This window comes from Amblyomma mixtum, chromosome 3 (genome assembly GCF_055824585.1).
Source record: "Amblyomma mixtum isolate Tamu chromosome 3, ASM5582458v1, whole genome shotgun sequence".
NCBI lineage: Eukaryota > Metazoa > Arthropoda > Arachnida > Ixodida > Ixodidae > Amblyomma > Amblyomma mixtum.
In genome coordinates this window covers 311,062,068-311,073,841 of record NC_143014.1, presented here as the reverse complement: position 1 = coordinate 311,073,841, position 11,774 = coordinate 311,062,068, and positions in this window count along the sequence as shown.

Genomic DNA, 11,774 nt, shown 5'->3' with positions numbered 1-11,774 from the left:
CACGTTCCCTGCGGCAGCGAGAGTCTAATCTGTGCGTCATGGCCGGCCCAATGGTGGCCCACCTTCAATTTTCTTGGGTGCACTGCGTCTCGACAATGAACAGGGAGTCACTGCGAAGCCAACTTCTTGGAACTGCCGAGAAATAGTAATTTAGCTATCTCGTGTGTGAGCTTCGTCTCAGGCTTCGTCTCAGGCTTCGTCGCACGACTCGGCATTCGTTGCCGTACGACGTGACCCACCGGTGACCCACTTCGCAGTGAGCACGCTAACGGCGAAATCTCGAGGCCGACTGCACAGGCGTTTGCTTCAACAGATTCGCTTGCAAGCGCTTTAGCTGCTGTCCTCCCAGTCATCTGCATGAGCCCTACCGACAGCTTCTAGTTTGGGGAAGAGCTGTGTTTTAAAGTCTGTGATATTGTAATAACCTAACTGCATGCTTTCCTCCACACTCTTCAGGTGCCGTCCAAAACTGGCAAATGACTCCATCAGTCCAAGTGAAGGTTCCCTCGTCGTGGGAGCAACGACTCAAAATAGGCGCAACTGTCTCCGGGAGCAGTCATCTGTCAATGACAAGACAGCCACAACTCACTCATTATTTCAGCTCTTCCATTTAAATATGTGACTCGCCTGGTGTGTGGATGGCGAATAAAAGTTTTTTAGCGCTGAAAAGTTGGGGCGAGTTTTTTGTGCCTATTTCGTTTCTTTGCCACTATGGTGACGGTGGTGTTCGAAGATCGTCAATGGTTATCAGATATCTTGGGTTTTGGAAAAAAATAAAAACACGGAAAACGCTGGCAATGGTTCGAAGTGTACACTGTCTCGACACACGGATTTCATGCTATCCGAGCCGCTGAGCGTTTTTGCTTCTGAGGACTTCACGAAGTAAAAAAAAAAAGTTGGCAGTGGCTTAGCTCGGCTATGCCAGGATATGCATAGCGTGAGCAGTGACGTCACTTGGCTCTGCACCGGCGGCAGCGGCGAGCGCGCGCGACGAGGCGCCAGCTGTGCGCAGTGACGTCACTCGCTCCTCGCGCATGCGCAGTATGGTCGACGGAGGGAGCACGCCATGGAGCACGCGAAACGCGGGACTGTGGCCGATGTGCCTCATGCGACAAAAAAAAAATGCCGCGCACTGACGGATATAGCCTTATTACTATTCCCGGCATATTCTTACACGGTTGCGTTCTTTGATCACAGCGTGTGCACTGGTCACGTGACATGGCTACAGCGCATTCTAGCACGCTATGCCATGAGCTGCAGTGTTCACGCCGTCATCAGAACATGTACGCATGCCAAGCAAGCTGTGAACTCGAATCGGGGGAGACACTCTGCTCCAGGGCCACATATGCCACGTATTACCCTCTAAAACTTTGGCCCTCCCTCGCCCTCACTTCGTAAAATGTGGTCCTCCCTCACCCTCACTGAAATTTTAACACTTGCAGCATTTCTCACCGCGACAGCGTTAAAGACCCCGTTACGCAGAAAAATTGCCAGGACACTTTGGCAACTAAAGTGTTGAGAGGCGAAAGCCGAGGACACTATGCCGTGACGACTTGCGGTGGATGTGACGTCACACTGTTCCCGTGGCTTTATCAATACCCAAATTATACATCTTTCGGGCATTTCAAGTGTTAATCACGCTTAATTACACATTTTTCCGTCTAATTTGACACAAATCCGACGTTTTTCCGGCCATTCTGTGACAATTGTCACTATGCCATGACGACTTCCGGTGTTTGTTACGTCACACCGTTCTTATGGCTATATCAACGTCCGCGCTATTTCGACACAATTTCGGCATTTTTTCCTATAATTAATTAATTAATCTGCAGTCATCCAACTTGGTTTCTAGGTTCATTTTTTCCTTCTCCATCTGAAGCAATCATTGGTTTTCTTCTACCTTTATTAGCTTCCGAGTTAAACGCGTGTGAGACGCTTTGTTAATGGACGAGAGTAAGAGCCATTAAAGGGACCCTGAAAAGCTGTTTGCCAAGGTTAGCAAAAGCGCACGAGAGATCGGTATTCCATCACTTGTCACCGCACCGCAAAAATTGTTAAGCGATCGAACTTCAACAACAGCGAAAATATCGCCGATTAAGTATGATGTTCCCATTCTCTCCAACCCACTATCCTCAACTCATACACGCGAGGCTCGCTACGAAAAAAAAAAAAAAGACGGGGCGATGCTCCGCCCATGAATACGTCACGCAATTGCGCTCGGCTTGTTTACTTCCGGTGGTCGCAGCCATTTTCCCGCGCGTGAGTTTCGCTGTTCAGCTGCTATCCTTAGCCTAGCTGCTCGAACGGCATGGATCCGTAGCTGGAAGCGCGGCTGCGTGCAGCCACCGCTGAGATGGGCTTCGGGCCTTATCAGTACACGCCATACCGAGACCCACATGACGACAGCAGCGACTCGTCGGCGCAGCTAGGAAACTCGCAAAGGCGGGCGCAAAGATTTGACGAGACCACGTGCTTTTGTGAGCAGACGGATTTCCTTCTCCACCGTAGGTTGGTTGGCAACAACTTTATTCATAGTCCTGCAGAGCTTTCGCCGACGGGGCCTTAGGTCTCCCAAGTGGGGACGTCGAGTACTACAATTACTTTAAAGAAATGCGCTGGATTCTTACCTCTGTATACGTGTGTTTTAAAAAAATGATAAGTAATCAATAAAATGGTAGTATTTCAAAAGAACATCAGTGCTCAGTTGCGGATGAATTATTGCAAAAATCGCGCGTGACGTCAATGGGCAGAGCCTATAATAAGGGTCGCCCAGTCCATGGGCCAGGCTGCCCCGTTTACGTCACTGAGCAGGGGTGGCTAAAAATGCGCGGTGAGGTGTCACCCTAATCTGCTGTGAGCGGCAAGTTTTAGAAATTGTTTGTAAATTATTGGTTCCATGTGGAGCTTTTTGAATCGGACTAGAATCCTCGCAGAGATCACCTCTACAGAGCTGTTGCAATAGGATATGATTGTAGAAACCATTTCAGAGTTTCTTTAACTTGAGTCTATTATCGTCACCAGACGTGCCAAAGACCCAGCAAAGCAAAACCATAAGCCAAAGAGGCTAAACACGTGTTCGCACGTCTGCTCGGTTTAACCACGTTAGACCCCTACCGGTTTTTATTTTTTGTACATGTTTCTTCGTAATTCCTATCTTTGCTCATTTTTGGTTTACTGCGTGGCCGCTCACAGCTTGTCTCTTATTTTGGTAGCGCGAAGCCAGCACATGAGCAATGAACAACAAAAATTCAAAATTTCCTTGCACTCGCCAGTGCCTCCGTAGTCACAGCGTGACAAAGTGTAAATAAATGGCTTATGTAGCAAAAGCCTTCAGCAGCTGGCTTTGCCGCCTCCGAAAGTGTCAGCAAAATATATATATATATATTTGAGAGAGCACCATCAAACTACCGGTGCAACCGTAACGTGATCACTTTTGTGGCGCGCACTCCAGTTCTTAAAATGCCGCCATAAGGTCTTGTTTTCAGCATTATTGAGATTGCAGTATTTCTCACAAGGTAAACACCAGCCTTAAGCAGTATTATGCACTTAGATGAAAGCGAGGACTCGGCCGAGACAGGCGCAACCCAGACACATAGACATGTTACTGACCACTACGCTAGATCTTCCAGAGTGACATTGCAGGCACGTTGTAGTGAAAATGAATGCACAGACTGGACCCATGTACAAAAATCGCTTTTTCGCAAAAAGCAACGAGAGAAAGTAAGCGCGTTAATTGTTGCCCAGAAAAGAGCCGCTAAAAAGGTTTACTAGCGGCTCCGTTGATCGCACAGGGTTTTTAGTGTCTTGATGTTGCAGCCAAGCTTTCAAGTGATAACCAGTAAGGTAGCACCCATCCTAAGCCCAAATACCGATCCCCTGAAAGCACAAATACCTACCAAGCAAATATGATCCTGTTGGCCGGAAAACAGCCGCTGCAAGCAGGGCTCGCGCAGCTATTCGTGCCCCCTCGCCGACAGCCACGCCACTAGCGGCGCGCGCTGTCCCTATATGAAGCTTTGGCCAGAGTTTCGTGACCAGAAAAACATTGAAGGACTATGGTGTAAGTTATGCTTAATGACAACACATTGGCACACCACTCTTTTTTTTTTACTGAATCTCTTATACCCTTTGCATTGTACACGGGACAAAAACTTTCAGGTTATGGCTACTGGTAAAAAAGCCCAGCATACAGCTTCCCAGGAATGTTGCTAATTTGCCTTAACATCATGTTTCCCCTGCAGTGCCTCCAAGAGTGCAATTAACCAAGTTAGTAGGAGCACATCTGAAACTGCAGGCTACTGTCTTAGTGAAGTTATAGCATACCATATTAACTTGTGTAAGGCCCCCACCACAAGTTTTGGATGAGAAATTGGGGGAACAGAAAAGAAGAAACTGTCATGATCAGGCTTCTCAATGCGCTGCTTGGTGGTAATCAGTAAATCAGTGCGCTGCTCGGAAGGGTTTAAGGTGACCGTCTTTTGTAAAACCGCGGATGGCACGGAAGAAGCCAGTCTCTGGGAACATGCTGATGAGGTGACCTCATCAGACAGCAACAAGAGTGAAAGCTGATGATGAAACTCGTGAATTTTAATGGCGCAAGAGCAGCTTTGGCCAAGGAGTATCATGGCACAAGGCAATTTCCTCTACACATGGTGGGGTGAAAGACCCATTTCCAAGCATTCCATCTAGTATATGCCAGGGGGAAAGCTCGTACATTGTACCACTGGTGGGTGCTCAGTGACACAGGGAATCGAACCCTGCAGATGCTCATATTAGGGGCCTCCAGTGTAGAGAGAGTGAATGCGGCCAGAAATAGTGAATAAAAGTGCAACCTGTCACCATCTGCTGCATTATTCTCAGCAGAATCGCAGCAGCACTGCACTGGTTTTACGGGTATATTGTAATGCATGAAGACCTGACTTGTGTAAAGGCCCCAGTCGGGCAAAACTAAAGAACACTGCAGGTCAGCGAATATGATAAAACTGGAGCTGCCTTGTTCAACAGTGTGCAGCATCAGTAGAGCATAAAGTCCTACAGAAACATTGCGCAAGCAATTTTTTTCAAGCAGCTTCACACTGTAATAAAAATTCTGGCTCAAAGTTATTTCAAGATCCATACCACCACCATGAACTGAAATCCATACATGATGAAATACAGGGTGCAGAACAGCATTCAGTACTGTGAAAAAACTAAAAATACTTTGCCACGGTACACCCCATACAGATAAATATTGCCTCCTATTAAAAATGGCTCAAAACAGAATGGAAGATGTCAGAGTGCAGGCTGAATGCACAAAGGAATGAATATTGTTTTGACAGAGTCAGTAATGCTATGCGCATAAAGACAGAAGGTCAGTCATTAGTGAGCAACCACGAGAAATCACATTCTCTTAGCAATGCCAAAAAATCCCCATAAACCAGTGAACAGCAGCAAATAATACGCAATGTAGAATTCACCACACAATAATAACAGCACAGGTTTTCAAGAGCTACACTCTTCACAGAAACCCAACCAGCACATATAGAGGCCAAAGTGGTGGAGTCACATTAATTGACGTGAGCAAATATTAGCAACAACTGTATAGCACAATAATAAAAATAAAAATAGATGTGTCAGCCGCTGATGTACCAAAAGGGTAATTATTGCAACTCATGCAATTTTCACTTTTGATGTTTCTGCTTTGAGTGAAAAACAGAAAATAATAAATTTCTGTGCACTGGGTAAGCACGAACAGGCTGTCATCTAAGTGCCTACCCCTTGTGAACGCGTTCTGTAGTTCTCCGAGTACCTTATTACTTTCTACCCATGACAGTGTTTTTAACTTCACCGCCTATATTTAACATGTTATCGTAATCGTTCTGAAGGATTTTGTGTGCATCCTATCTCCTTTCCCTTTATAAATCAAATTAATTTTGCTCTTTCGCCAGCTGTGCGCTATTCCCTTATTTGTTATGACTGTTTTCAATGTTTTTAACAACCTTTTCTTGCTTCTAGCCTCATGTTTATTAACCAGCTTGATTGCGATTTCATCTATCTCTGCATTTAGGAATATTTGATTCCGCCTTTTTCCATTGCAGATTGGTCAGTCCTAAGCTGCTTTCTACTATGTTGTCCTGTGTTGATCCCTCATATGGGGAGATTACCCTGTCGTCGCTCCTAAATAAGTGTGCTATAACTGATGTAGTTCAGAGCTTTGTCTCGCTCTGAACGTTTTCCCTGGGCATCTTGAATCTATTTCTGCATTATTTGATTTTCTTTACCCAGCCAGCTTATACGGTTACACAATTTTCTTGGCTTGCCTTTAGTTGCATCGCAAACTTCAGGCACACAGCCATCAGTGAACTGCTTTATTGTACCCTGGACGAAGACCTGTACTTCCACTTTCTATTGTCGGTAAGATTTCCCATTTTTGATGATCTTGAGATAACGCCTTCTTTGCCTTTCTATGTTCCCTTGAAGCTACCCGTCGTTGTTCCATGGCCTCCTTAATTACATTATTTCACCAGCTTCCTGGCTTCCTCTTTCCAGCAGTCTGCCACTTTTACTCGTTTCATTTTCGCACCGATGAGTAGTTAACTGATTATAATCTCACTTGTCCATAGGGCGTTTCGCTATTGCTTCCTCACTGCCTGCTGCTATTAGCGCTGTTTGTTCATCGCTTAATTTTGCACTCCCTTTTTGTCTTTGCTACATTTCTCTTTTGATCAAGGCTTCCACCTGCAGACTAATACGCGCACTATCACTTCCCGACTGTACTCCCCCTCTTCGTTCATTTCGATTTTTGAGAGCTTGCTATAGATTCCCTGCTACAGCAGGCAGTAGTCAATGGTCGTATGCCTGTTATGGAATTCCCACATGGTTTGTCTCTCACATTTAGTTTCTCTGTTTACAATAACTACGTTGCACTGCCATAACTCAGCACCTATGGCCCCATTTTTGCCATTGGCATGCGCTGCAAATCACAAAACACATTTCGTACTCCTCTTGCACGGCTAGATTGTTTTGCCCGTTAAGTTGCTTCATCCAAATCGTCAAGGGTTTAGAAGTATTCCTGCAATAGCAAACTTGCTCTCATTCTTCACTATATGCACTTGCAACTTGACTGCAACGTCCCCATCAAAGCTTTTTTCTTCGCTTTGAAAAAGCGTGTGATAAGGTCCCTTATTTATGTAAGGCTGATTTTCTCGTGCTTTAACTTACATCCAGTAGCTCTAAATTGGATCCAAGCTTTAATAGCCAGCCGTCGGCAGATTTCCCTTGCTAATTCTTACGCATCCTGTTTTTTTCCTGCATTCTCGGATGTCCCCCAAGGCATTGCTCTTGGGCCTCAGCTTTTTATTAAACACATTATAACCTTGCATTCAATATTTTGTCACATGACCTCATTATCGGCTATATTGGGTCTGCCATCTTGCAATCAATATACCAGCGCATCAGTTCTTCAGAACATTTTTCATGCTGTGGAATGCTACTAAGAATGCACTAATATATATTTTTTTATTGTCAGCGTAACTACATTTTGCCTACTTATAAGGTCTTACCGTAAAACGCATATTCACTGCATACTGGTTCCAAATACTTAGCTATTAATATGGCTCACAATGCAGCATGGTCCCACCTAGTAATCCTTATACGCCCATCCACAACCTAAGATATTACACCTTAACGTGTCCTGAGCATCGTCGTCTACAAGTTACTTGCTTCCGAAACACCTGTGTGGCATCAGCTTGGGTATTGTAATGCCACATGGCACAAATAAAACGTCGCTAAGATCCTGACAGAGTACACTAGTGCTTATCGCTGGTGACTCCACATGAGGAGCTGCAAAAGAGCTATAATGGAACGTGTAAAGAGTAACAGGCGGGTAGCAGTCGGGGTATTACCAGGGAGGACAATGGACGAGGTACTGAGAGAGACAAAAAGTGAACTTTCCGAGAATGCGGCAAGGCGTAACTTGGTAGTGGTAGCGGTGGGGCTAAATGATGTCCAGAATGGTAATGCCACAAAAGTAGTGAAAAGATTAGCTGAGGGGGTTGACGGTATAAGGGCGATAGCACAGCAAGCGCAGATCGTGGTGTGCACAGTGCCGGAGGTGCAAGGAAGGAAAGGAGAGGTTGCCCACGATGTTGTGAATCTTAATCGAGAGATAAAGACGTTAAGCCTGGAGGGAGGTTTTGAGGTGGTAGACATAAACAGGGGACTGCACAGAGCAGGCTTTGGCAGAGGCTTTAGACGAGATGGCATCCATTTCAGTGGAAGGGTAGGAGCAGAGAAAGGCTGGCGCCTGGCAGGCCGAGCGGTAGCTTTTTTAGGGGGGCTACGGTGGCTCAGGGCGTAGGGGTAGGTAGAAGCGAAGTAGTAAATGTAACAATGGCGGCTGAGCCCAACATAATAATTACTAGGAGGCCCAGAAAGAAAACTACGAAAAATAAATTTAACGCCAGGATCAGGTACATAAACATGCGAGTGGGTAGAAAGAGAGCGAAATGGCTAGAAATAGGACAGCAGTTAAAGGACGAAGAAGTATGTGTGTACGCTCTATGCGAGACACATCTGAGGGATCTAGAAGATCCACCTTTAATATATGGCGATGTCTGGGTAGGGTGCAACGGAACAACAACGGAGAAGAAGGGAGGAGGAGTTTGGTTTTGGTTTGGTTTTGTGGGGTTTAACGTCCCAAAGCGACTAAGGCTATGAGAGACGCCGTAGTGAAGGGCTCCGGTAATTTCGACCACCTGGGGTTCTTTAACGTGCACTGACATCGCACAGTACACGGGCCTCTAGAATTTCTCCTCCAAAGAAATTCTAGCCGCCGCGGCCGGGATCGAACCCGCGTCTTTCGGGTCAGCAGCCGAGTACCATAGCCACTGAGCCACCGCGGCGGCAAGGGAGGAGGAGTAGGTACGCTGATACATCAAGGAACAAATTGGCAAAGAATAAAATCAACTTTCAAAGGACATGTCTGGGTATCAGGTACAATTGCTGGTAAAAGGACATGGCTAGGGGTAGTTTAGTTAGGGACCGGGGACGAATGCAGACAAGAAAACAAGGATCTAGTTAAGTGCCTCAATGACGATATAAAGTAGTTTGGAGACGGTGCCGATATTCTTCTGCTTGGAGACATGAATGGCCACATCGAGGATCTGGATGGATACACAGATTGTAACGGGAAGTTAATGCTAGACTTCTGTGAGCAGCACAACCTAGTTATTGTCAATAGAGAAACTAAATGTGAGGGCAAATCATGTGGTGATCCAGCAACAGGCAGACAACTATTGACTACTGTCTAATGTCGCAGGGCATCTATAGCAAGCTCGCAATAATTGAAATAGACGAAGAGGGGAATTACAGCCTAGGAAGGTATCATAAACGTATTAGTCTACAGTTGGGTGCCCTGGTCAAAACAGAAGTGCAGCGAAGTCAAAAAGACAACGCAAAATTAAACGACGAGCAAATAGCGCTAATAGCAGCCGACATAGAGGAAGAAATCGAGAAACGCCCCATGGAAAAGTGGGATTATAATCAGTTAGAACTACTCATCGCTACAAAAATGAAACAAGTGAAAGGAGTAAACCGCTGGAGAGGAAATAGGAAGCCACGAAGCTGGTGGAATATGGAAATTAAGAAGGCCATCGAACAACGACCGGCGGGTTCAAGGGAACACAGAGAAGCAAAGAGGGCGCAGTTATCTGAAGAGGAAATAGGCCAGAAATGGGAATCTTATCGACAAAAGGAACAGCAAGTTCAGGTCCTTGTCCAGGCTAAAATAAAGCAGTCCTCTGATCAATGGCTGGCTGAAGTTCGCGATGCAAATACAAGGGGGGGGGGGGGGGGGGAGCGAGAAAATTCTTGAACCATATAAGCTGGTTGGGAAAAACAAATCAAAGAAAGCATGAACAGATCAAAAATGCTGGGGGAAAATTTTTAGAGGGAGAGGATGCTGTAAACTACATTACGTCAGTTATAGGTGGGTCATTTACCAACAGCAATAAGGTAATCTCCCCAGGGGAGGAAGCAACACAGGACAGCACAATAGAGAACAGCTTAGAACTGACTAGTCTTAACTGGAAAAAGGCGGAAGCAAATATTCCTAAAACCACATCCGCAGGGATAGACGAAATTCGAATTAAGCTGATTAATGAACTTGGACCAAGAAGCAAGGAAACGCTGACAAAAGCATTGGAGACAGTCATAAAAAATAAGCAAATTCCGCACAGCTGGAGACAGAGTAAAATGACTGATTTATAAAGGGAAAGGAGATAAGATGAAGATAAAATCCTTCCGACCGATTACGATAACGTCTGTTATATATAGGCTGGCAATGCAGGCGGTGAAATTAAAAACGCAGTCATGGGTACAAGGAAATAGGCTACTCGGAAAGCTTCAGAATGTGTTCAGAAGGGGTAGGCACTTAGATGATAGCCTGTTCGTGATTACCCAATGCATAGAAACAGCTAAGGCGGAAAACAGACCTCTATATTTAGCCATTTAGCTTTTCTGGACATAAGCGGTGGATACGACAACGTGAACAGGGAACTCCTGTGAAACATATTAAAACATGTAGGTATCGATCATGAGGTAACTGATTTTCTACGGAAAATTTACTGAGATAATAAAGTTTAAATTACATGGGAAGGGATAAAAAGTACCACATGTGTGGCTGTACACAAAGGTTCAAGACAAAGTTGTCCTCTATCACTGCTGCTGTTCATGCTTTATGTGATGGATATCGAAAGAAGGCTACAAGAAAGTAATCTAGGTTATAATCTGTCGTACAGATTAGGCGGAAATGTAGTTGAGCAGCGGCTCCCGGGTTTAATGTATGCGGGCCATATTGTACTGTTTGCAGATAGCCAGGAAGATTTGCAAACTTTGGTTAATTGTTGTGGAGACGAAGGAGACGCTCTAGGTTTCAGTTCTGGTGCAACTAAGTCAGATGTGATGATTTTCATCGACACAACTGATCAGATGCTTACAATAGAAGGCCACGAAATACCCAAAGTGGCCGAATACAAATACCTCGGGATATGGCTAAACGAAGGACAGATATACACGGAAAAGCATGAACAGTCTCTTTGGGCAAAAGTACGAAGAGACGCCGGGATAATGAAACATAGGGCATTATGGGGGTACAACAAATATACTGAGAGGTATTTGGAAAGGAATAATGGTGCCGGGGCTTACTTTCGGCAATGCGGTTCTGTGCTTAAGGGTAGAAGTTCAGTCGAGATTAGACGCAAATCAAAGAGCTGTTGGAAGATTAGCACTAGGTGCCCACGTCAAAACAACAAAAGAGGCAGTACAACGGAATATGGGCTGGGCATCGTTCGAAGCACGGGAAGCTACGAGTAAAATACTATATGAAGAACGCCTGAGGAAATTGGACGATAACAGATGGGCAGCTAAGAGGTATTTAAATACTTATACAGAAATAGCGTTGACTCACAGTGGCGGAAAAGAACTAGAAAACTAACCAGTAAGTATGCCGGTCATGAGGACGGAGAAAGAAAGAGCATCAAACGACAGATTAAAAACGCGGAAGTTAAAAATTGGATTAATTCAATGGAAAAGAAGCATAGTGTAGAACTATATCGATACTGGAAATGGCAGATCAGGAAAGAATTATCTATGATAACTCAAGGGGCAGTGCCCTACTTTTTGAAGCTAGGTCAGGGTGTCTTAGAACGCGCAGCTACAAAAAGAAATTTAGCGAAGATGATGACACATGTGCAGTGTGTGGTAGATCTGTAGAAACAATCGAACACCTCATACTC